Here is a 27,158-nt window from a genome sequence, read left to right as displayed (position 1 = left end):
TAACAGTGTCCCATGGGAATTCCCTGGGAGTCCATTGGTTAGGACTCCGAGCTTCCACTGCAGGGAGCGCGGGTTGGATCTCTGGTCGAGGAACTAAGATCCCACAAGCCACATGGCGCGGCCCAAAACAAAAACAAAACAAACAAACAGAAAACAGTGTCCCGTTTTGTGACACCGTGTCCTGAGTAAAGATGTTACCAAGTCCAAGCTTGCTCTGCTTGCCGCACGACAGGCCATAAATCGGAGATGAGGTGTTGAGGCAAGGAATATGACTTTATTCAGAAAGCCAGCAGACCGAGAAGATGGCAGAGTAAAGTCTCAAAATAACCATCTTATCGGGGTTTGGGTGCCAGTTTCTTTTATAATACAGAGATGGGGAGGAGATGAGGAGGTAAAGTAAGAAGGCCATAAGTTTTGCGAATAGCCCCTGGAATGGCCAGCCTCGGGGAGGAGATGTGTTAATTTCTTCTTAATTGTAGCCATCCACAGGTGGAAGGAGTCCATATGTTTCCCTGAACAAAGGCACTTTGGTTTAACATTCAGACAGAGGGACAGGGTTCCCCGAGGCAGGCCATTATGTACAGGTACAGACAGTATCCTTGTAGTGAACAAAAGCAGCAGAAGGCAAAGGTTAAAGTAAAAGGAACAGATCCCATGTGGAGTCCGATTTGGCTCTTCCCTGTTACAATTCCCTACTGTCAATGTCCATTCCACAGTCTTGTGGATAAAAGGGGGTGACGGCCCTTCTAATTGCTTCATCAGATGGATCTTTCCGGGAGTGTCCACCATTGGTGCCGGTGTTCCAAACGCTGGGTTTTTGGTTTTTTTGTTCCTCTCTGGAAAGTGTGTCCTTTACACCTGTAGCCTTAAAAAAATATTCTCAGCCTAAAAGTTGAGAGTTACGACCTCTTTGATGGGAATTTTGAGGGCTTCAAGCCTGGGAGGCAGCATCTCAAGTTAAGGAATTCAGCACTTTTCCATGTACGGGAAGATGCAAGGGTCTGGGCTCACTGAAATCGGTCATTTGATATGTACCTCAGCTGTCTGGGGCCTGTGTCCTATATTCTCATATCCTGAATTTCGTCAGGGCTCACCGGCTCACGTTGGGGGGCTGCAGTCGCTAATGACTGATGTGTCAGGAAATATTCCATTTCTCAGATCCTCTCCTCTTGGTCAGGATTTTGACCCATATTTGGGAGACGTTTCAGGATCAAATTTTGTCCCACGGCGCTGGGAGGCTCATCCCAGGTCAGGGGAGAATTCTTGATATGCCACTCCAGGTGCTAGTTTTTGGATTAGGCCCTATTGCTAATTAAAGATCTTCTGGATCCTCTATCTAATTATGATCCAGGAGACATTTTCCCTTGTTGCTTCCTCCTGTACCTAGAATCACACTATTACAATTATTTCATGTTATAAATGTGGTCTATTTTCTCAAGATGTTTAGCCACTGAAGTATTGTTGGAGGCCTGGTTCCATACTGGGTACTGTAAGAGACGCCAGTCTTATAAAGTAGACAGGATATAAGTAATGCAGCTAGTAACGTTAACAAAGACACAGTACAGCAGGGAGACACAAAGAGCAAACAATCTGGAAACAAAGAACAATGATCAGTATAACTACTTGTAATCCAATTGCAATAGCGAGCGACCAGAGGTACCATAACTGATTTAGTGAGCCATCCGCTGTTTCAGTGTACCAGCAGTGCGTACTTAGACGTGCATGGCTTAATCTTTGGGACAAGCATATGCTACTGGCAGGATCACCCAGGTAGAGAGAAAAAGATAAATGTTTCAATTCTGCTTACAAGGGTATAATTTAACAAATGACTGTAAATCATAATGAGTTGAAGGGGAGCGTTTTGCTTACACCTGGAAAACACAGAGTTAAAACAGTCATTTTTCAGATAGAAACCATAAAAATTATAACCATAATTATAACCAAAATTATAACCATAAGTATAACCCTTTTACCCAGGCATGTGCAACTAATCGTTTTTGTTAACAGCTTTATGAAGCCATCAGGTTTCCCATTTAGAATTCTTCAAGTTCTTACCCAGTTCACCTTTATGGTTTGAAAATCAGAAACTTGTATTTATGCAAAGGTCCTTTCTATAAATCTTCTTGAAGAGGAAGCATTTTTGCAAAGGCATCAGAGTGAAACCATGACTGTGTACAATGGTGAAAGACTTAAGAAGGCACGTTTCAATCTGATTACAGTGCAATTGAGAAAGTAACGTGGTTACTGCGGTGACATGCAACACTTTCAGACAATAAAGAGAATTCTGACTGGTAACATTTTACCAGGACATACCAGATTTTAGGAACTCCATATAATCTGTAGAATACCTGTGTCATTTGGCATACAATAGAACCTAAGAAGATTTATTGCTTATTTGACAACACTTCCTGTGTCATTCAACCTAATTAGTTAATATCTCTCTTTGGGGTGTTTCAGGGGCCCTTTGAAGCACCCCAAAGTTAGCTAGAGGTCAAAGGAACTTCATTATAATTTGATTTGGGAAGTTTTGTCAAAAAAATAAGGGTTTAAAACAGATAGGATCCCATGTCACTGTGAAACAATAGTTATTCACTTAGCCAAAGTAACAATAAAAGATTTCAAAGGCAAGTACAGAACAGATCTCTTAAAAGGTAGAAAAACTTAAAATCTGGTATCAAAGGCAGTCCAAAATCTTAAGAAACCTTGTCTTCTTAACAGAGAGAAAAGCGAAATTCAAGTTGTGCACCAGCTTACTTTTAAAACGTATTTACCCAATTAAACTTATTTTAAACTTAGTCCTGACCACGTACAGAACTCTTTTTTTCAGGGTCCACTTTCCATAAACCTTCTGTCACTTACTTTAGCACAATTCTGACTTTCAAGTGGTCAAATATCTGGAGAGATTAATTTTAGATAGACCTTCCTAAAAGATAAGTATTTTAAAAAGTTCACCTAAAGCTCTTACCTCATTTGCATTTTCTTTCCTTAAAAGTTTCTTCACATCAAGTTATTTCCTTGCTGACAAATTTGCAACAGATATAACAAGATTTTATTTAGCTTATATTAAACCTAGGCACAATAAAAGTATTATACTTAATGTTGATGACTCTAACAGCATGTCTATATTAATTAGATCAACAAACGAACGTTAATACCAGGTCTTAATTAATACTGACTATTTCCCAGTTCACATGAACCTGAAGCTCATTTAGCTCAGTTTCTCTTGTATTTAGAATAGTTTGGTGTGTAAGTGCTTACTTTTCTTTAAGCCAATTAAATAGAGCTCATCCACAAATCAACCTCAGCAATGTTATCCAAAGACAAAGACACATACAAGGACACAAACATACAGAGACGTCATGGTTGTCATTTCAGAATTTCAGCACTGAGTCAGGTACAGCCATGTGAAGCCCATCAGTTTAGAAAAAGAGGTTGGATTCAAATTAGGTTTCTGGCAGATGGAACAAATCCAACTCACTTGTCTAGATGGCTGAATTTTTACAGAAAAGACACTTAGGTTTTTGATTTATCCTTGATAAGTCAGTTTCTAAATTACTTTACCCTCTTTCAAAAAGGTGCATTTTAGAAAGATGGCAGAGATGAGAGTTCCTGAGAAGACCAGAAAGGACATTTGCATCTCAAAGATACAGGCAAGTTTTTCCTAGGATGACTTTGTTTCCCCTTTGTTTAATATTTACAAGCCTCTTAAGATAAACAGGGAGGGTTTGGGGAGTGGTATCTATTGGAGAGTCAATCAACTCGTTCCCCACTGTCAAAGTTCCCTGGGGCTCCTGTGGGGAAATTAGAATCGGACGCCTCAAGGCCAAGGGAGTCCCCTGGCCTCTTATAGGATGTCCGCACAAGGGAACTTGCCCTGCTGTGGATGTGGCTCCCAGTCCAAATTGGGTGGCTTGTGGAGTCTTAGATGGTGATACTAAATCAGGCTCCTGTCCTCTGGGGGTTAACACAGAAACTTCTATTTGATCCCCGTGGGTAGGGGAAACAGGAGGTGGTGAATATGATGGCGGCATAGGGGGAGGGTGAGCAGGTGGAACAACTGCCGGTGCAGCTTGCTGTTTTGCAAAACACTTCTAACTGCGAGATCCTATAAAAATTGAGTGAGCCATTTAGGGGCTACCGCCCTTGTGATCTTATATTTTGGGTCCACACCCTATTACAATAGTATACATGTCTTTCTTAGTCATAGGCTCAGGGCTATGTTACACCCATTTATCTACTATAGGCCCCACCCAAAGGGCTCTCCTTCAGGGTTGATGGAGTATTTCCCATTTTGTACACCCAAACGCAAAAGACGCAAACAAATTCTGGCATCAGTGCACACAAAACCAAGACCAAAACCAAGGAACCAGTTCCCAAATCGGTTCTGAGGGGGTGTAGTGGTGTGGAGAGCAGCCGTCTGGTGCAGAAGCCCACAGGCAGCTAGGAGGAACTGTGTTAGTCCAAAGGGTCCGGGACACATAGTCCATTCTCAGCCCAGAAGGAGCAGCCAGGGGGAACCAGTGGGAGGGCTTGACTAATTGAGCTTTGTGCCTGCTATAAAGCTTATTGTTTAGCTCTTGGCCAGTAAACTATGGAGGGTTTGTACGTGGCTGCATAAATGGGTCTAAGAATGATGGACAAGTGTGGTATTCGTTGCCTCCAAAGTGTGGAGAGACCTAAGTAAGATGTGTTGGGCTTGCTATAGTGTGTTGGGGGGCTGAATAGTTAACAGCTGAGGTTTAGCTGCAAAAGGAATTTTCTGGCTTTTAGAGGATCAGTTAATGCCCAGAAATTTAATAGTTGTGGACAGCCCTTGAATTTTATGTGGGGCAATAAATAGCCCACCTGTATGTTATAGATGGGTCACCAACCATGTTAGGGCCTTGTGCACCAGTCTCCTGAGGGGCTGTGGATTAGAACCTCAGTATAGTGCCAGACGGTGCAAGGGGACCCCAGGTCTTGCCAGCAAAGACTGTGGGCAATAGCTGGGCTGTTAAGATAGCCAGTAGGCAGACAGGTTAAAACATACTGGGTGCCTTCTGAAGTAAAAGTAGACTGCAGCTGGGACTCCTTAATAACTGGTACTGAATAGAACATAACAGCTAGATTGTCACAGCAAAGTAATTCCCTGGAGCCCTTTGGATATCCTTAATGAACTGGACAATGTTGGAAATGGGAGCCTTAATAGTGGGGAGCAGCACTTATATTTCGGTAGTTGATTATAAGTCACCACTCATTAATAGCAGGCTTTAATAGCAGCCAAATGGGGAAATTGAAAAGGAGAAATGGTGTGTTTAATGACTTCTTCTTTTCATAAATTCTGAATTATGGGCTGCAATCCCACAGCCCCCTGTCATACATGTTATTGGGGGATATTTACTGTCTTAGGTGGCAGTCTTATGGGCTCCCAGTTTCAGCTTCCACCAGGAAGGCCAGGAATTTGGGTTTGTTCCAAATGGCGTTGCAGTACATCAAGGCATCCATAGCTGTAACGGGAAAGGGTAGGGCCAAAGGGGCTACCACCACTAAAAGATTTCTAATAAAGATTGTTTCAATAGTGACATTCAATGGAAGTTGAATGCTTTCTACTCCCCTGACTACTATGCCTTGTAATCTAAAGTGTGGCCCTTGCTTATAATTGGAGGGGTTCCCAGGAGGCACTGTAATTTGAGCTCCCGTGGTCAATGAGAGCCATAAGAAAATTTGTTTATGTGTGTCCCAAGGAAAATTAGAGAAGTATATGGGCAAGTGTCCCAGAGGAGGGCCACGCTCCAGGGATCTGCCAGGTCCCTAAGGCAGAGGCGTTGGCAGAGGTCAGGGTAGAGGATTCGGAGAGGTGACGGCTACCCATCACTCCAGTCTCCTGAAGAGTCTGCAGCGCCTGAGCAAAAATTTCTAACTTGTGCTTGGGCGGTCTCAAGTTGACATCATTAGGGACCCCCGATCTCCAGAGCTGCCAATACAGGGAGGTCTGTTAGTCATCTCATGAAGGATGGAGCTGTGTGATGGCACCACCCCTTGGTGGAGCTCAGTAAGGGTCCCAGAAGTCCCTATATCCCTTAAGGGTCCTCTGCTGGGTTCCTGGCCAATGGGGCAGCGGGGCCCATGTGCCTTTACTGGCAAGCGAGATTTGGGGCTTCCGAAAACTTATCTTTTTCGTATCCAGCTACAACATGGATGCAGTCCCACGCCTGTTGGACTGTATCTGCCGTTTCTTTGAATCGTAACTGCATGGCTTTAGAATTAGGGGGAACACCCTTCTCCCCCTTCCCTTGGACAAATGTTTTCTAGAAAAATTTGCCTTTCAACCATGGTATAGTTACATGTCTCTGTTTCTTGTTCATGCTGGTCATCTGATGTTTTGGTGCAATGGATGGTGACAGGGAACACCTGGAATGGAGTTTCCTCTTCCTGACTCATACGCTGCCACTTCCTGTTTAGGGTGTCCCAGTCAGCCTGGGTGGGGTCAAGGGATGACTTGCAACAGCAGCAAGAAATGCAGCAACATAGGAGGCACTTACCTCAGCGGCATTTGCCCGTTCAGGGTACCGTGATGCCCCTGGTACAGCTGCCTCTATCATCGGTTAGGGCTGTGTGGGGAACTCTTGGATGTATGTTTAGGGCATAGGATGGTTTGGGATAATAGTAAAGCTGTGTAGAGACTGTGTATGTGTGATCTGGGGAGAGATGAGGGGCATGAGTGCCTTTGTGAGTGTACGGTTGGTGTAGCATGGTGTGGCTGGGTGGTGGGCTGCTTCTGGGTGTTTTGAGGCTATGTGTGCAGGCATTTGAGAAGAGGTAGGGGTATGCATTTTAATGCTTTGTGTGTTGGATCTGTGTGTATTCAGAGTGCAGGGGTTATACACATGCTCATCCTGTAGGGTAAGAGTTCAGGGAGTGTATTTTTGATGTGGAGGAATTTGCAGAGATTGGGGTTGTCAGTGTAAATTGGGGCTGCTAGCTGTGTGTGTATAATCAGGGGATGTGTCAGAGGCTGTTTATAGTATCTCAAGAGGGAGATGGGTGTATGTTTGTATTGGGGGTGTGAGGTCATGATGTGTTCTGGGGGGAGTATTTAGGAGAAGGTTGGAAACATTGCGTCTCTCTAATGGTATTTTGTGTTTGTCTCAGCTTCTGAGGCATTGTACATACGTGGATGTTGACATCTGTGTGGGACTGTATGTGTTCTACTTGGATTTGGGGGGTTGTGTCTTATATTAAGAAGTCTGTGAGTTTGGTTTGAATATATTTGGCTATTGTTGAAGGGTTTGTGTGTTTGCATTGAGGGGTTATATGGGGTTGGGTGGATTTTTGTGGGGTATGAGGATTTAGGTGTTTGATTATCAGGGGCCGTTGGGGGTGTGTTTTTGTATTCAAGACTGTGGCTGTGATTTTATTGGGGTTTGTAGTGCATGTATATTGGAGCAGGAGGGTTCTGGGCACACAGTCAGGCATTTGCTCATAAGTAGGGAGTTTGTGTGTTTGAGGATGTTTGGAGCTCTGTGGGGCTCTGTGATGGTGGCACAGGTGACTGTGGGCAGGTGGAGTGTGTGTTGGGCTGGAAGGGAAACTCGAGGGCCTGTTGGGGACTGTGAGGCACCCATGTGAACTCCCACGTGGACTGACCTTTGTTCCTTCTGATCTTCTGTGGCTTGTCCGCATCCTGATCTTCTGTGGCATCTACTCCCCTGGAATGGTCAGCGATCCTCTGCTCATTCTTAGCCAGATGAGTCAGGAAATGTCACTTCCTCTGGCAGCTGGATGTGCCTTTTGCAAGTGAGTGGTCCTGGAGTCCAGGGTGCAGGACTGGTGGACAGATGCAGAGTGAAGCTGATTCCCCCATGAGCCCTCTCCTCAGTGAGGTGGCCAGGAGGTCAGGGCTGTATCTCCAGAAGGTCAGACCTGGCCAGTCCTCTCTAGAATGTGCTGGAGCGGCCAACTCGTTGAACGCACCCTGCCAGGAGATAAACAGACCCTGAGGACAATTCCTAAGGGAGAAGTCTATACCTACCCATCTTCCACTTTCTCCTTTGGATGGCCTCTACCACAAGGTAAAAGCTAAGCCCCCTCACACGGCCTTTCTTGGCCTGGTCTTACTGAGCGGCCAGTCTCTCCCCACATCCTGGCTCACTATGGGCCCTCTGGTGATACCAGCAAGAGGGCTCCCTGCATGTCAGTTTTCACCTCCTTCCCTTGGCCCATGCTGTCCTTGCTGTTTGTCCTGCTCTTACTCTCCCAAGGCTAAGTCACCCTGTCCAGGTGGGAAGGATCCACTGAAAATGCACATTTGAGTAATTACTGCATCACCTGAGTCTCTAGCATGTACCAGGCACTATGACGCTTGCCAAATCCCTAAAAACCCCACAAAGCGGATATGCTATTAGTTGAACTTTGCAGGTGATGAAGCTGAGGTTCAGAGGTGAGCAACCATGACCAAGTACCCTGTATGTACCAGAATATCAATCAGACTGGTCAACGTATCCAATAAAGCCAAACATTAGTCTGATCAGTACGCCTAGATGCAAGGCTGTAAAGGCGCAAAATATGTCCCAGCACGAGAAAGAGCAGTGCCAAGTACCCCAGCAAAGAAGCAGTGTTCATATCTTGCTTTCTTAATCGAAATAACTGCACATCAACCCACAATTTCCTACTCTGTTAATAGGAGAAAAATACCAATGTGCGTTGTCCTGTAAAACTACCTTAAAAGAATATGTATGATCCTGAGTGCTTTAGTAATGACCCCAAATCACCATCATGAAGTTGGGATACTTCTTAAAACACTGCAAGTCTTACACACTGGCATATAGAATCTGTAAAGTTAGTTCTTTGGGTAATGATGGTAGATAGAAGTGGCCCAGAAGGACAGAAGACAGGAAATAGAGCAGAAACGATTTGTCCAGAGGTGACAATGGGTCATAGCCAAGGTTCAAGCATTACGAGGGAGGTGGTGAAAATAGTAATGGGCATAGAGTGTAATAAGTCAAGGATATCTAATGTAGTTTCTAATGAATGTTTGTGAAAGACATATAACTAAAAAGATAATAGGCTGGGAGGTGAAATAATACAAAACATTTGATATATTTTTTACAAGGATAAAAGAAGATAGAAATGAACATTAAGGAAGTAGGTCTTTAGAAATAGAAATAGAATATAGAAAAACTATAAGATGGTTACTAACCTCACAATATGATGAGGCAACTTAGATTTATTTTGTTTAAATAAATTGGTAGACTATATTTACAGTAGTTTTAAGTTTAAAGAGAATTTTTTTTTTTTTTTTTTTTTTTTTTTTTTTTTTTTTTTTTTGCTGTACGCGGGCCTCTCACTGCTGTGGCCTCTCCCGTTGCGGAGCACAGGCTCCGGACACACAGGCTCCGCGGCCATGGCTCGCGGGCCCAGCCGCTCCGCGGCACGTGGGATTTTCCGGGATAGGGGCACGAACCCGTGTCCCCTGCATCGGCAGGCGGACTCTCAACCACTGCGCCACCAGGGAAGCCCTAAAGAGAATTTTTGAGCAGAGTATTGAGTTCCCATACACCCCCTCACATCTATTCCCCAAACCACACTTTCCCCTATTATTAACGTCTTGCATTAGTGTGGGGCATTTTTTTACAATTGATGAGCCAATGTTCATACATTATTATTAACTAATATCCATAGTTTACATTACAGTTTACTCTGTTGTATATCCTATGGGTTTTGACGAATGTATGACAAGCATTGACCATTACAGTGTCATACAGAATAGGTTAAGTGCCCTCCGTTTTCCAGGATGTCCTATAGCTGAAATCATACAGCATGTATCCATTTCAGTTTGGCATCTTTCATTTAGCAATATGCGTTTAGGGTTCCTCCATGTCTCTTCCATTTAGTACTCTTATAGCTCAAGCTGCCATAACATAATACTATAGGCTTAGTGACTTTAACAACTCACAGTTCTAGAGGCTTGGAAGTCTAAGATCACGGTGCTGGCCAATTCAGTGCCTGGTGAGGGCTCTCTTGCTGGCTTGCAGACAACTGTCTTTTCACTGTGTCCTCACATGTTGGAGAGAGACAGAAAAAATTCTCTGGTTTCTTCTTATAGGGGCACTAATAGAGCCTAATCCTCATGACATCATTTAATCCAATTACCTGCCAAAGGTCCCATCTCCAAATACCATCACTTTCTTAGAGCTTGAATATATGAATTTTGGGGGAACAGAATTCAGTTGACAGTCTCATTCTTCTAACAGTATAAAATATGACTAATAAAGAAAGCTCATCATTAAATTATCTCTTTTCTAGCAATACATAGATATTTACGTGCTGTTTTAAACCATTTATATATATTTTTTACATCTTTATTGGAATATAATTGCTTTACAATGGTGTGTTAGTTTCTGATTTATAACAAAGCGAATCAGTCATACATACACACATGTTCCCATATCTCTTCCCTCTTGCGTCTCCCTCCCTCCCACCCTCCCTATCCCACCCCTCTAGGTGGTCACAGAGCACCGAGCTGATGTCTCTGTGCCACGTGGCTGCTTCCCACTAGCTATCTATTTTACGTTTGGTAGTGTATATATGTCCATGCCACTTTCTCGCTTTGTCACAGCTTCCCCTTCCCCTTCCCCATATCCTCAAGTCCATTCTCGAGTAGGTCTGTGTCTTTATTCCTGTCTTACCCCTAGGTTCTTCATGACATTTTTTTTTACATATTAATTGGAGTATAATTGCTTTACAATGGTGTGTTAGTTTCTGTTTTATAACAAAGTGAATCAGTTATACATAAACATATGTTCCCATATCTCTTCCCTCTTGCGTCTCCCTCCCTCCCACCCTCCCTATCCCACCCCTCCAGGTGGTCACAAAGCCCCGAGCTGATCTCCCTGTGCTATGCGGCTGCTTCCCACTAGCTAGCGACCTTATATTTGGTAGTGTATCACGGCTTACCCTTCCCCCTCCCCATATCCTCAAGTCCATTCTCTAGAAGGTCTGTGTCTTTTTTTTTTTTTTTTTTGCAGTACGCGGGACTCTCACTGTTGTGGCCTCTCGTGTTGCGGAGCACAGGCTCCGGACGCGCCGGCTCAGCCGCCATGGCTCACAGTCCCAGCCGCTCCGCGGCATGTGGGATCTTCCTAGACCTGGGCACGAACCCGTGTCCCCTGCATCGGCAGGCAGACTCTCAACCACTGCGCCACCAGGGAAGCCCCAGGTCTGTGTCTTTATTCCTGTCTTACCCCTAGGTTCTTCATCACATTTTTTTTCTTAAATTCTATATATATGTGTTAGCATACGGTATTTGTCTTTCTCTTTCTGACTTACTTCACTCTGTATGACAGACTCTAGGTCCATCCACCTCACTACAAATAACTCAATTTCATTTCTTTTTATGGCTGAGTAATATTCCATTGTATATATGTGCCACATCTTCTTTTTCCATTCATCTGATGATAGACACTTAGCTTGTTTCCATCTCTGGGCTATTGTAAATAGAGCTGCAATGAACATTTTGGTACATCACTCTTTTTGAATTATGGTTTTCTCAGGGTATATACCCAGTAATGGGATTGCTGGGTCATATGGTAGTTCTATTTGTAGTTTTTTAAGGAACCTCCATATTGTTCTCCATAGTGGCTGTACCAATTCACATTCCCACCAGCAGTGCAAGAGTGTTCCCTTTTCTCCACACCCTCTGCAGCATTTATTGTTTCTAGATTTCTTGATGATGGCCATTCTGACTGGTGTGAGATGATATCTCATTGTAGTTTTGAGTTGCATTTCTCTAATGATTAATGATGTTGAGCATTCTTTCATGTGTTTGTTGGCAGTCTGTATATCTTCTGTGGAGAAATGTCTATTTAGGTCTTCTGCCCAGTTTTGGATTGGGTTGTTTGTTTTTTTGTTATTGAGCTGCATGAGCTGCTTATACATTTTGGAGATTAATCCTTTGTCCGTTGCTTCATTTGCAAATATTTTCTCCCATTCTGTGGGTTGTCTTTTGGTCTTGTTTATGGTTTCCTTTGCTGTGCAAAAGCTTTTAAGTTTCATTAGGTCCCATTTGTTTATTTTTGTTTTTATTTCTATTTCTCTAGGCGGTGGGTCAAAAAGGATCTTGCTGTGATTTATGTCATAGAGTGTTCTGCCTATGTTTTCCTCTAAGAGTTTGATAGTTTCTGGCCTTACATTTAGATCTTTAATCCATTTTGAGCTTACTATTATGTATGGTGTTAGGGAGGGATCGAATCTCATACTTTTACATGTCCCTGTCCAGTTTTCCCAGCAACACTTATTGAAGAGGCTGTCCTTTCTCCACTGTACATTCCTGCCTCCTTTATCAAAGATAAGGTGACCATATGTGTGTGGGTTTATCTCTGGGCTTTCTATCCTGTTCCATTGATCTATCTTTCTGTTTTTCTGCCAGTACCATACTGTCTTGATTACTGTAGCTTTGTAGTATAGTCTGAAGTCAGGGAGCCTGATTCCTCCAGCTCGGTTTTACGTTCTCAAGATTGCCTTGGCTATTCGGGGTCTTTTGTGTTTCCATACAAATTGTGATATTTGTTGCTCGAGTTCTGTGAAAAATGCCAGTGGTAGTTTGATAGGGATTGCATTGAATCTGTAGATTGCTTTGGGTAGTAGAGTCATTTTCACAATGTTGATTCTTGCCATCCAAGAACATGGTACATCTCTCCATCTATTTGTATCATCTTTAATTTCTTTCATCAGTGTCTTATAATTTTCTGCATACAGGTCTTTTGTCTCCTTAGGTAGGTTTATTCCTAGAAATTTTATTCTTTTTGTTGCAGTGGTAAATGGGAGTGTTTTCTTGATTTCACTTTCAGATTTTTCATCATTAGTGTATAGGAATGCCAGAGATTTCTGTACATTAATTTTGTATCCTGCTACTTTACCAAATTCATTGATTAGCTCTAGTAGTTTTCTGGTAGCATCTTTAGGATTCTCTATGTATAGTATCATGTCATCTGCAAACAGTAACAGCTTTACTTCTTCTTTTCCGATTTGGATTCCTTTTATTTCCTTTTCTTCTCTGATTACTGTGGCTAAAACTTTCAAAACTATGTTGAATAAGATTGGTGAGAGTGGGCAACCTTGTTTTGTTCCTGATCTTAGTGGAAATGCTTTCAGTTTTTCACCATTGAGGACAATGTTGGCTGTGGGTTTGTCATATATGGCCTTTATTATGTTGAGGAAAGTTCCCTCTATGCCTACTTTCTGCAGGTTTTTTATCATAAATGGTTGTTGAATTTTGTCAAAAGCTTTCTCTGCATCTATTGAGATGATCATATGGTTTTTCTCCTTCCATTTGTTAATATGGTATATCACGTTGATTGATTTGCGTATATTGAAGAATGCTTGCATTCCTGGAATAAACCCCACTTGATCATGGTGTATGATCCTTTTAATGTGCTGTTGGATTCTGTTTGCTAGTATTTTGTTGAGGATTTTTGCATCTATGTTCATCAGTGTTATTGGCCTGTAGTTTTCTTTCTTTGTGACATCCTTGTCTGGTTTTGGTATCAGGGTGATGGTGGCCTTGTAGAATGAGTTTGGGAGTGTTCCTCCTTCTGCTATATTTTGGAAGAGTTTGAGAAGGATAGGTGTTAGCTCTTCTCTAAATGTTTGATACAATTCACCTGTGAAGCCATCTGGTCCTGGGTTTTTGTTTGTTGGAAGATTTTTAATCACAGTTTCAATTTCAGTGCTTGTGATTGGTCTGTTCATATTTTCTATTTCTTCCTGATTCAGTCTTGGCAGGTTGTGCATTTCTAAGAATTTGTCCATTTCTTCCAGGTTGTCCATTTTATTGGCATAGAGTTGCTTGTAGTAATCTCTACTGATCTTTTGTTTTTCTGCAGTGTCAGTGGTTACTTTTCCTTTTTCATTTCTAATTCTATTGATTTGAGTCTTCTCCCTTTTTTTCTTGATGAGTCTGGCTAATGGTTTATCAATTTTGTTTATGTTCTCAAAGAACCAGCTTTTAGTTTTATTGATCTTTGCTATCGTTTCCTTCATTTCTTTTTCATTTATTTCTGATCTGATTTTTATGATTTCTTTCCTTCTGCTAACTTTGGGTTTTTTTTGTTGTTCTTCTTCTTCTTTCTCTAATTGCTTTAGGTGCAAGTTTAGGTTGTTTATTCGACATGTTTCCTGTTTCTTAAGGTAGGATTGTATTGCTATAAACTTCCCTCTTAGAACTGCTTTTGCTGCCTCTCCTAGGTTTTGGGTTGTGGTGTCTCCATTGTCATTTGTTTCTAGGTATTTTTTGATTTCCTCTTTGATTTCTTCAATGATCACTTCATTATTAAGTAGTGTATTGTTTAGCCTCCATGTGTTTGTATTTTTTACAGATCTTTTCCTGTAATTGATATCTAGTCTCATAGCATTGTGGTCAGAAAAGATACTTGATACAATTTCAATTTTCTTAAATTTACCAGGGCTTGATTTGTGACCCAAGATATGATCTATCCTGCAGAATGTTCCATGAGCACTTGAGAAAAATGTGTATTCTGTTGTTTTTGGATGGAATGTCCTATAAATATCAATTAAGTCCATCTTGTTTAATGTATCATTTAAAGCTTGTGTTTCCTTATTTGTTTTCATTTTGGATGATCTGTCCATTGGTGAAAGTGGGGTGTTAAAGTCCCCTACTATGAATGTGCTACTGTCGATTTCCCCTTTTATGGCTGTTAGTATTTGCCTTATGTATTGAGGTGCTCCTATGTTGGGTGCCTAAATATTTACAATTGTTATATCTCCTTCTTGGATTGATCCCTTGATCATTAGGTAGTGTCCTTCTTTGTGTCTTCTAATAGTCTTTATTTTAAAGTCTATTTTGACTGATATGAGAACTGCTACTCCAGCTTTCTTTTGATTTCGATTTGCATGGAATATCTTTTTCCATCCCCTTACTTTCAGTCTGTATGTGTCTCTAGGTCTGAAGTGGGTCTCTTGTAGACATCATATATATGGGTCTTGTTTTTGTATCCATTCAGCCAATCTGTGTCTTTTGGTGGGAGCATTTAGTCCATTTACATTTAAGGTAATTATTGATATGTGTGTTCCTATTCCCATTTTCTTAATTGTTTTGGGTTCGTTATTGTAGTTCTTTTCCTTCTCTTGTGTTTCTTGCCTAGAGAAATTCCTTTAGCATTTGTTGTAAAGCTGGTTTGGTGGTGCTGAACCCTCTCAGCTTTTGCTTGTCTGTAAAGGTTTTAATTTCTCCATCAAATCTGAATGAGCTCCTTGCTGGGTAGAGTAATCTTGGTTGTAGGTTTTTCTCCTTCATCATTTTAAATATGTCCTGCCAGTCCCCTCTTGCTTGCAGAGTTTCTGCTGAGAGATCAGCTGTTAACGTTATGGGGATTCCCTTGTGTGTTATTTGTTGTTTTTCCCTTGCTGCTTTTAATAGGTTTTCTTTGTATTTAATTTTTGACAGTTTGATTAATATGTGTCTTGACGTGTTTCTCCTTGGATTTTTCCTGTATGGGACGCTCTGTGCGTCCTGGACTTGATTAACTATTTCCTTTCCCATATTAGGGAAGTTTTCAACTATAATCTCTTCAAATATTTTCTCAGTCCCTTTCTTTTTCTCTTCTTCTTCTGGAACCCCTATAATTCGAATGTTGGTGCGTTTAGTGTTGTCCCAGGGGTCTCTGAGACTGTCCTCAGTTCTTTTCATTCTTTTTTCTTTCTTCTGCTCTGCAGTAGTTATTTCCACTATTTTATCTTCCAGGTCACTTATCCGTTCTTCTGCCTCAGTTATTCTGCTATTGATGCAATCTAGAGTATTTTTCATTTCACTTATTGTGTTGTTCAAAAAGAGGAAAAGAGGAGAAAATCATAAATCTTGCTCTCAAAGTCCACCTCCTCAAGTTGGGCTGATTCCTTGTCTATTCATGTATTCCACAGATGCAGGATACAAGTTGATTGTGGAGCTTTAATCCGCTGCTTCTGAGGCTGCTAGGAGGGATTTTCCTTTCTCTTCTTTCTTCGCACAGCTCCCGGGGCTCAGCTTTGGATTTGGCCCCGCCTCTGCATGTAGGTCGCCGGAGGGCGTCTGTTCTTCGCTCAGACAGGACGGGGTTAAAGGAACAGCTGCTTCGGGGACTCTGACTCACTCAGGCCTGGGGGAGGGAGGGGTACGGAGTCCGGGGCGAGCCTGCAGCGGCAGAGGCCGGCGTGATGTTGCACCAGCCCGAGGTGTGCCGTGCACTCTCCCGGGGAAGCCGTCCCTGGATCCCGGGACCCCGGCAGTGGCGGGCTGCACAGGCTCCCTGGAAAGGGAGTGTGGACAGTGACCTGCGCTCGCACACAGGCCTCTTGGCGGTGGCAGCAGCAGCCCCAGCGTCCCACGCCCATCTCTGGGGTCCGCGCTTTTAGCCGCGGCTCGCGCCCGTCTCTGGAGCTCCTTTAAGCAGCACTCTTAATCCCCTCTCCTCGCGCACCAGGAAACAAAGAGGGAAGAAAAAGTCTCTTGCCTCTTCTGCAGGTCCAGACTTTTTCCCGGACTCCCTCCCGGCCAGCCGTGGTGCACTAACCCCTTCAGGCTGTGTTCAGGCTGCCAACCCCAGTCCTCTCCCTGTGCTCCCGACAGAAACCTGAAACCCGAGCCTCAGCTCACAGCCCCGCCCGCGCCGGTGGCCGAGCAGACAAGCCTCCGGCTGGTGAGTGCCGATCGGCACCCATCCTCTGTGCGGGAATCTCTCCGCTTTGCCCTCCACACCCCTGTTGCTGTGCTCTCCCCCGCTACTCCCAAGCTTTCCCCCTCTGCCACCTGCAGTCTCTGCCCTTGAAGGGGCTTCCTAGTGTGTGGAAACCTTTCCTGCCTCACAGCTCCCTCCCACTGGTGCAGGTCCCGTCCCTATCCTTTTGTCTCTGTTTATTCTTTTTTCTTTTGCCCTACCCAGAGTGCATGGGGAGTTTCTTGCCTTTTGGGGGGTCTGAGGTCTTCTGCCAGCGTTCAGAATGTGGTCTGTAGGAGCTGTTCCACGTGTAGATGTATTTCTGGTGTATCTGTGGGGAGGAAGGTGATCTCCGTGTCTTACTCTTCCGCCATCTTCCCCCAGGCCCCTAAGGAGTTTTATTAGCAACTAATCAAGATGTTTTTTCACAAGGCTCCCGATTAGCTGTTGGTATACTAAGAGTGAATCAGAGTTAGCGTAGTTTCTGATTTCTTTACATTGTCTATGTGGATGATCATATTTTTACTGCTGGGGGTGGCGGTGGTGGGGAGTGAGGGAATGTTGCTTTCCTGCTCCTGATGTTTCAGTCCTGTCAAGAGAGCTCGTAGGGTCCTATCAGCGCTGCTTCATTACTGACTCTGCCCCAGGGTGATCAAGTGACTTATATAGAAAGCTTGAAAAGAATTAAGTGAGCATGCTTGCCTTGACTAATTCTGTTCTCTCCCTTGAGAGTGTGAGTGTCTTCTGTTTCTCTCATTCTGTGTATTACTAGTTAGTAAATCTGCCCAATTCTGCGGTTCAGTTATGTGATCATTTCATTCAAACTGGATTCTCAAGCCAGGGTTATCAAGAGTAACAGGAATATTCGGCCCTCCATCTTTTCTCTTTTATCTTATTTCCTAATTTATTCCAAACCAAATGGAATTAAGGCATTGTACTTGCTGAAAGGTAATTAGAAGTTCCTGACACTTGGTGCATTACCTGGGAACACTGAGAAATAAAAAGAAAGGAGCAGACATTTTGGAGAGGAAAATGTCCATGTGGAAAATCTTTTGTTACTGCCAAGGAAGGTAGTCTACTGCCTTGGTCTTTAATGTATGGTGGGATGTTGAAACCTTTGACTGTTTGAAAATATTTAGGTTTGTGCAGTAAACTGCTGAAGCTTAGAAAACGTTTAATGCATGCTGTATAAATGTGCCGTGCTTGCTGGGAGACTAATAAACTTGGAGGCTGAACACAATAGAAATTTACGATCTCACAGTTGTAGAGGCCAGAAGTGTGCTGTCAAGGTGTCAGCAAGGCTGCTCTCCCTACTGATGCTCTAGGGGAGATTCTATCCCTTGCCTCTTTCAGCTTCTGGTGGTTGCCAGCTTCCTTGGCTTGAGGCCACGTCACTCAGTTTTGGTCTGTGTCTTCACATCACCCCCTTTCTGTGTCTGTATCTTCTCTTTTGTGTGTCTCAAATATCCCTCTGCCCTTCTTGTATATTAAGGACAATTGTCATTCTATTTAGGACCCATCCAGCTAATATAGGATGGAAATCCCATCTCAAGATCCTTAATGACGTTTGCAAAAACCTTTTTTTTTCAAATGAGGTAACAGTCAAGGCTTAGGACATGGATATATCCTTTTGGGGGCCACCATCCAACCCACTACACCAGCCATAAGATACTTTGATTTTGGCTGATGGCTGCAGCTTATGGTGTGGGAGAGTGGCTGTTTCTTTCGAGCCACTTAAGTAAAGGTCTGATATAAAGAAAAGGGGCATTAGGGAGTTGCAGGTGACTGAGCAATACCTGGAGCGGAATGAATAAGGCACCTGGAGGGTCTTTAGTATACAGAGACCTTTACCTGGCACTTGACTTGAGAGTGTGCAGGAGTTTACAGGGCAGGAAAGTCTCAGGCAGCCATCCACCTTGCCTTACTCTTCAGGTACAGTTTTTCCCAAGCAGGCTTGACTGAGACAAAGACTCAATTATAAGGAAAACATGTTTTATAGAACTTGTCGGCACTGACACATATGGTCTACCGTAGGCTCAAGTGACGCCCTTCACATGTGGACCCAAGCTGACACTGGATTTGTCAATTATATTGGAGAAAGAAATGTTGTCCTAAAGGCAGCCGCCTTTGGTCTATGTAGTTCCATAGCAGGAGGCAGTGAAAATGGCCATGGCGGCATAGGACTGTCAAATCTACGCCTCAGACCTGGAGGTGTAATGTCACTCGACAGAACCCATAAACAGTTCAGTACTGCAGTGTAAACAACAAGGTCATCAAAGAGGAAGGATAACGCAAGAGTCCATGTGTGACAGATGCTCAGGGCTGTGCACTGCACATGGCAAATTCATAGTGACAAATCAATGTCAAGCTAAAAGTTTCCTCTTGGTTCGAAGTTCGCAGGTCAGAAATTTCAGTTAAATGGCATAGACTAATGGACATTCTAGTGAGGCTAAAACCAAAGAGACTTTATCTTTCTCTCAAATGCCATTGAGTTTCCGCTATGTTCTTTGATCAAAGTCTTTACTGGATTCCGGGAACAAAAATGTGCCTAGTTTCACTCTTCTAAGAGTGGGGGATTGGCTTGCTTTTGAGATTGTTTTTTTTTTTTTTTTTTTTTTTTTTTTTTGCGGTACGCGGGCCTCTCACTGTTGTGGCCTCTCCCGTTGCGGGGCACAGGCTCCGGACGCGCAGGCCCAGCGGCCATGGCCCACGGGCCCAGCCGCTCCGCGGCATATGGGATCCTCCCAGACCGGGGCACGAACCCGTATCCCCTGCATCGGCAGGCGGACTCTCAACCACTGCGCCACCAGGGAGGCCCTTGAGATTGTTTTTAAATGTTGGGGATAGTGCTGTAAAATCAAATTGTATCTTAGTAACTCTTTAGACTCTTTAAAAGCATGGTTCATGAGAGGGTTGATAAACTGATAAAACAGCCAAGGCCCTGAGAGACCCACACCCGTGTCAGTGACAGAAGTCCAAGCTACAGATACTGAAGGAGCCCTCAGTCCCATTCAGGCAATGAAAGCCCTGTCACTGAGAATGAACCAAATGTACATTTGGGAGGATTGTTTATGGACATTTAGGACTTCGGATTTTTAACCCACAGTAACAAGGAAACTTGATTTCAAAATTGGGATTTAATACTTTGGAACCTTAATTCATAAGAGCGTGTCATGTGTGCCCTTTTAATTTGTCTGTGAAGAATTTGATACTGGCAAAGATGTACTTACAAATTTGCAACATTTCTATGATTTCTGAATTGTATTACTGGATGCTTTTCTGTATTTAATCTTAGTTTGTCATTTGACCTCATCAAATGTCTATGGTTAGCTATGTTGTGGATGGCTGGTAGAACAAAAAGTTGTTTCTGATCATTGGATATGAGTAGCCTTGGAGTTCATTTGAATTAATGCAATTTCTCACCCATATCAGAGACTTCTGGGATGAAACTCTAAGGCATCCACCAGCAGTTCCTGGAGGCCACTCAAACGAGTAGCCCCATAAAAGTGTGAGCAGGGCTGTCCTGATAAAGGTCTAATCTTTCCTGAAGGGAGAGCCATATTCCATTAATTATAGGCTTAAAAGCATCGTTGAGTGGGTTAAGAGATTGAAAACACCAGGGGAGCATTAGTGACAGTTTCCCTTCTCATTCTTACGGGTACCAGCATGTGAAGGGAATTTGATTAGTGTAACTTTTAACCTCCCTGCTCTTATGTTCACTGACACTGGCTAGGTGAGGTGACCTACCTGACGGGCAAAGTTGGGAAGAATAACTGGCCATGCTTTGCTAAGCTCTTCTTTCCTTCATTTTGGGAGTGAGTCTGGTGATAGAGAGACAGAAGTTCTCTGCTCCACTGTGGACATGCCCCTCTCACCTGGCTTTGCCTGGAACCAACTTGCTGCAACAAAGTGGGTAAGTCTGGATAACTCTAGAATTCAGTTGACAGACTCACTTGGCTATGTCATGAAGCCCCATTTTCCAACATGGGCTCTAACGGTAACAAGTGACATAATGTGTGGGCTCCAGTGCAAAATGAAAATATAGTGCCTCTTGTTCAAACTGCAAAGAAAAAGTCTTGTTGAAAGTATTTGCACTGGGGTGCATAGTGTCCTCCCCAAATTCATGTTCACCTGGAACCTGTGAATGTGCCCAAGTAAATTCTTCTTTCAGATAGAATCGAGATAAGATGACATCATACTAGATTAGGATGAGTTCTAAATGGGTTCTGTGGGTTGTTCTCTCTTCTCTTTTTCATACATGTCATCTTTTTCAGCAGACTGTTTGGCTAATATTGGGAAGTAACACGAGTAAGAAAGGATATGATAAGATTCCTTGGACATTCTTGTTTCTTAAAAAACAACACTTTCTTTCTGTGTTAGAAGTAAGTTCAGATTCAAATGGAAAGCATGGCCTCCACATCTGTTAACACCTTCACTTAGTCTTGGATGTGACCAGTAGCACAGAATTCTGGTGGAACACAGCAAGACTCCAAATGGGTACCAAATAAGCATGTCATGGAAAGCACACCATAAGCAGGGTGAAAACTAGATGTGAATGGGGCAGCAGGAATGGTGGCAGACACACATATTGCACACGTCTCCTCTGCTCATGCGTATATTTTATTGTCCCATAAACTTTACTTACAGAACGTAAGTTCAAAGATAAAATCATTAAGAATATTAAGACAGCAATATCAGAGCATGAAACCAAGCAAGTGTGGGGCCCTTCTGAGCATGGTTCATCTGGGACTTGATAAACTGGTAAAAACAGCCAAGGCTGTGAGATACCCACACCATGTCAGTGACAGGAGCCCAAGCTACAGATATTGAAGGGGCCCTCAATACCACTCAGGCACTGAAAGCCCTGTCACTGAGAATGAACCAAAATATAAATTTAGGAGGATAATTTATGGAGACTTAGGACTGGATTTTTAACCCACAATAACAAGAAAACTTCATTTCAAAAGAAAGTGTGAGGTCTTCAAGTTTGCTTTCGTTATTGAGGGTCCTTTGTGGTTACATATCAATTTTGGAGTGGTTTCTTCTATTTCTGCAAAAACAGGGGATTTTGATAGGCATTGCATTAAATCTGTAGATAGCTTTGTGTAACATGGACATTTTAACAATAGTTCTTGAACATGGGATGTCTTTCCATTTATTTATGTCTTCCTTAATTTCTCTCAATACTGCTGTAGTTTTCAGTGTACCAGTGTTTCATGTCTTTGGTTAAGCTTATTGCTAAGTATTTTATCCTTTTAGATGGTATTGTAAATGGAATTGTTCTCCTAATTTCTTTTTCAGATTGTTCATTGTTAATGTACAGAAATGCAAGTGATGTGTGTATGTTGATTTCATATTCTGCAAACAAACTTTGCTAAGTTTATTCTAATACATTTTTTGTTCTAATAATTTTTTGTGAAATATTTAGCACTTTCTACATCTTTTTCAATCGTTTCCCTTTCAGCCTAAATGTATCCTTAAATCTAGGGGACATTTTCACCTCCATCTTAGGCTTTCATCTTATTTCTCAACTTATTCAGTCTTAGTTATTGAGTGTTCTCCTTATTGTTTGCCACTTTGGAGAATCCAACAAAATGTTCTACTCAAGGTGAGACGTCTTTTCTCTTCCGCCTCTGAACCTGAATATCACTTATTACTTACTTCATTCTCTTAGCACTTAGCATTCGAAGTTTAACGGGTGATCTTTCTTAAAGGAGGCCAATATGCTCACCGAATTCAAGACCTCTGGTGAGTTGTGTCAAGTGTATAGGAATCATATTAACTTGTTGGCTGTTAGCACCCCTGGAAACATTTCTAAAGTGGCCTTTGACATTGATATCCAGGTATATTGAGCACCACATTAAAGAGTTTAACAGAATAAGAGTAGGCTGGTCTTTCCTAAAGCAGAGTTTATTCAAGGGTGACCTTTTCGTAACCTGCATCAGGCTCATCCGCATTGAGTCATTGAGTGCCCTCAACCCCCCTAAACTGTAAACTTTTTTTTTTCTTTTTCTTTTTTGTGGTACGCGGGCCTCTCACTGTTGTGGCCTCTCCTGTTTCGGAGCACAGGCTCCAGACGCGCAGCACAGGTTCCAGACATGCAGGCTCAGCGGCCATGGCTCGCGGGCCCAGCCGCTCCGCGGCATGTGGGATCCTCCCGGACCGGGGCACAAACCCGTGACCCCTGCATCAGCAGGCGGACTCTCAACCACTGTGCCACCAGGGAAGCCCCTGTAAACTTCTTATACACAAGAATTATGTTTTATAGCTCTTGTTCCCCTTCCCTATACCTAAACATACCTGGAATAGAAGGTGCCTCTACGAACAGGTGTTGCTTTAGTTTAAACTACATTAAGTACATGTATATGTTCATTTCCCTCTGGGAAAGGAGGCTACTTTCCACAGGATTCAAATATCAAGCCTTTAAACTTCCTTGAACCCATAGATATATAAATAGTTGCATAACTATCCTCCCTCTATACAACTCTAAGATGATCATATCAAAGTATGGTCATTAATTGTTTTTAATTGCAAACAGATAATAAGCAAAGTGTAAGGAATTTCTTCCACCAAAGTAAAGGCCAAAGTTCAAAAAGTCAAATTAATATGGGATTTGTTACTATTCTAAATAGTAAAGAACACTGACAAGAAATAGCACAGTGCTGGTTGCTATTATCATCTTTTCATTTTCCATTACTGTTGTTTATATTATCTTCATGAGATTTCACTGAAATTATCAAGGTTTTTTAATAGTCACTAAAAAACAAAATGCCTTGAAATGCCAATACAAAGAAAAATGAGTCAGAACATGAAAAAGTGTTTTAGACAAGTTGACGACATATATTCTTTGCTCATTTCTCTTTTTGAGACAACTTCCATCTTCTTCACACCCACATGTACAATACACTGAATAAAATACAAGCCCATCACTCGATGGTGATAAGAAAAGGAAAGATAAGCCGGTTCCAGAAAATCCCTCTATTCCTAGTATCTTGTTGCATCTGGCAAAAAAGAGCATTTTGAAATATTCTCTAAAGTTTTGTATTTTATTTTATAATAATTTACTTATTTATCTCAATGTAAATATTTAAAACGCATGAGAAATATGTTAACATTCGGCATTTGACTATTCTTATCTACTTCCTTAATGTTTCCTTTGCCTCCTATGATGATCTTTTGGGATAGACAGCACATACCACTCTCATACTCCCCAGACTCTACAGCCCCATACACATGCAAAATAGCTTGTGTGGGGATGTGTTAACATACACTTGGTTGAGGCAGGAAGGCTGTAGAGTACATCGTTTTTACACCTCAACATTTTAAGAGTTTTTGGAAAGTAACCCTAGTTTGAGTGCAAGTTCCATCGATTTATCAAATGCATTTCAGGTATACCTAGGTATGTCCAGTCAAATGGTAAGGCTATATCACTGGGAGACTATTTACATGCGCAAGTGAAAAGAAATCAGTGAAAGAATATATTATAACCAAGAGTCAGATATAATAGGTCAATCAAATAGAATGTAGATCCCAGGAACATATCCACACATATAAGGACAATTGATTTTTCAACAGAGGTGCAAAGCCAATTTTGAGGAGAAAGGATAGTCTTCTTGACAAATGGTGCTGGAAGCATGTAGTACATGGATATAGTGCCTAGTTCACCATATGCAAAAGTATGACCTTTGATCCCTACTTCACACCATATAAAGAATTAACTAAATGTAGATCAAAACATAAATCTCTAAAACTTGGACACAATCTTTTTGACCTTGGGTTAAGCAAAGATTTCCTAGAGATGACACCAAAAACAAGATCCATAAAAGAAAAAAAGTAATAAATTGGGTTTCATCTTTGGAAGCCATTATTAATAAAAGAAAAGCCACAGGTTGGAAGAAAATATTTACAAATTATATACCTGAAAAGACTTGTGTCTCTAACACGTAGAGAACTCTCAAAACTCAGTAATTAGAAAAACATTTTTTAATTAACAATATGGGTAAGAATATTTAAAAAGAGATCCTGCCAAGGAGGTGTACGGACGCAAATAAGCACATGACGTTGCTCAATGTAATCCATTATTAGCTCTATGGAAATGAACGCCCCAGGAGATACCACTACACACCTACTGAATGGCTAAAATTAGAAAAGTCCAACCACACCAAGTACTGGTGAGGCAGTGTAGGAACTGCGCGGCTTTTACATGCTAGTGGGAGGGCAAGAGTGCAGTCACTTCAGTCCGCAGTTCGGCCGTTTCTTCATAAGTTGAACGTACACCTACCATATGACCCAGCCTTTCTGCACCTGGATATTTACGCAAGAAAAATGAAAGCATATGTGCACACAAAGACTTGTACATGGATCATCATAGCATCTTTATTTCTAATAGACAGAATTGAAACAACCTCGAGCACCCATCAACAAGAGAATGAATAAATATACTGTGGTATACCCATACAGTGAAACACTATTCAGCAAAACAAAGTGATAAACTATTGACACCCACCACAATATGAATTACTCTCCAAATAATTACATTGAGTGAAAGAAGCCAGATAAAAGAGTCCTCAGTGTGTGAATCCCTTTATCTAAATTTCTAGAAAAATGCAAACACGTCTCTAATGAAAGAAAGCATATCAGTGCTCACTTGGGGATGTGGAGGGCTGGAATGTGAGGGGAAAAAAGGGGCTTTATGAATGAGGCATAAACACTTGCAAGTGATGGATATGTTCCTTTTCTTGATTGTGTTGGCAGTTCCATGGGTATATGCATATTTCAGAATTTAAATTGTGTTTTTAAGTATGTGCAGTGTACTGTGTCCATTCTATTTAACAGAGCCATTAAAAAAAGACTAAGAACAGACGTTTGTCTCAACGAATAAATGTAACAAAGAACAGAAAAGTCAACTACAGTATGATCTCTGTCAGTTGAATTTTCCTGTAGTTTATTTCCTCAAAAAATATATCCCAGTTCTTAAAAGAGGTGGGACTCTTAATAAATGGTTAAAAAAACCCAGCAAAGCCATCAGCAGGGTGAGCTCCGGCTACTTTTCAATTGTGAGACACTAGGTGCACAGTGCAGACATGCTAGGGTGTTTGTTCTTCCTGCCCAATATTTTATTTATTTTTTATTTTTTATTTTTTTTTTTTTGCGGTACACGGGCCTCTCACTGTTGTGGCCTCTCCTGTTATGGAGCACAGGCTCCAGATGCGCAGGCTCAGTGGCCATGGCTCATGGGCCTGGCCGCTCCGCGGCATGTGGGATCTTCCCGGACCGGGACACGAACCCATGTCCCCTGCATCGGCAGGTGGACTCCCAACCACTGCGCCACCAGGGAAGCCCCCTGCCCAATATTTTAGAGAGGATATGAAACACCCCCGTTAAATGCCTGCAAGTGATGCCCAGAGTGGAGTTTGGAGAATGATGGCTGTGATCTTTAATATGGTTGTGCCTTTGTAAAGAATCTCACTCAGAATTTCCAGGGTAATTTTGGAGTCCATTTTTTGTGTGTTTTTTGGATGATATATATGTAACTCACCTGAAGAATATACCCACGTAGACTTGAAGTTAGGGACCAGCTGGTGTAAATCTGTGTGGTTATCTCCTGACCTAACCTTTTAGCTTCTTTTTGCTCCTTGATTGTAGTTAAGCTTCATCTTGCCTCAGGGACTTTGTATTCGCTGTTCCCATGTTTTGGAAATATTATTTCCAGAAAAATTTTCCATAACTGATTCCTTTCTATTCTTTGGCACTCATCTCTTAAAGATATTTTTTCCTTGATTGTCCTACTAGCCTAACTCAGTCCCAACTTAACAGATTACCTTACTTCTTTCACAGAATAATAATCAAACCAAATATTATCTTTGGTGTCTCTTTGTATTTAGATGAACTTCTTCCCAAAGAACTCAAGCCCCCCAGTGACAGAGGTTGTTACCTTTCTTATCCCTTATTCTGGGTCTTAGAACTGTGTCTGGCATGTAGTAATCACTCGAGGTCTGTTGACTGTGTAAAGAATATGTGAGTAGATGAAGAGATTTGGAGTTATTTGAGGTCGCTCTTAATGATGGCTGGTGTTGGTGATTAAAGTTGTAGGTTTTAGAGTTGGAAGTGATCTTGCTGAGTCTCACAGTTATGGCAAATCTCTCCCTACTGTAGCATCCCTGACAGATGATCAAGTCTGAGCTTGAATAACTGTATATGAAAGACCCTAACCAGGGCACCCTCCTAGCTCTGCCAGGTCAGATAGAATTTTGGACTATTCTCTTTCTCTCTCTTGTAGACAGCCACTGTCATTTGGTAAGCCATAAGCCTTCCTTTGCTTTGACTGTGGTTAGTGTGTTTGCTGGATTTCTAAAATATATTTTTAGTGTTTACTTGTTTAGATTGAAAAGATTGGGCTATATTTTTAAAAGTTTATCCCTCCATTTTGGAAGGCCTTTTAAGTTGAGATATTGCATGCAAGAGAGCTAA

General features: G+C 42.1%; 1 long non-coding RNA gene and 1 pseudogene across 2 annotated transcripts in view; both read left to right on the top strand.

Annotated features, from left to right (window-relative positions):
• LOC308611638 overlaps positions 1-3,650 on the top strand; it is an 87,569-nt gene extending 83,919 nt beyond the window's left edge. The window contains exon 5 of the long non-coding RNA XR_014014992.1: positions 3,576-3,650. This is a non-coding gene — a long non-coding RNA (uncharacterized lncRNA). The remainder of the gene's footprint in view (positions 1-3,575) is intronic.
• The window catches only part of LOC308611648 (centrosomal protein of 78 kDa-like), a 400,758-nt pseudogene that overhangs the window by 109,326 nt on the left and 264,274 nt on the right, over positions 1-27,158 (top strand). The gene's annotated exons all lie outside the window — the stretch shown is intronic.

The sequence above is a fragment of the Mesoplodon bidens genome (assembly GCF_964165515.1).
Source record: "Mesoplodon bidens genome assembly, contig: HAP1_SCAFFOLD_118, whole genome shotgun sequence".
In the NCBI taxonomy this organism is placed as follows: Eukaryota; Metazoa; Chordata; class Mammalia; order Artiodactyla; family Ziphiidae; genus Mesoplodon; species Mesoplodon bidens.
This window is presented reverse-complemented; position numbering and strand designations above follow the sequence as displayed.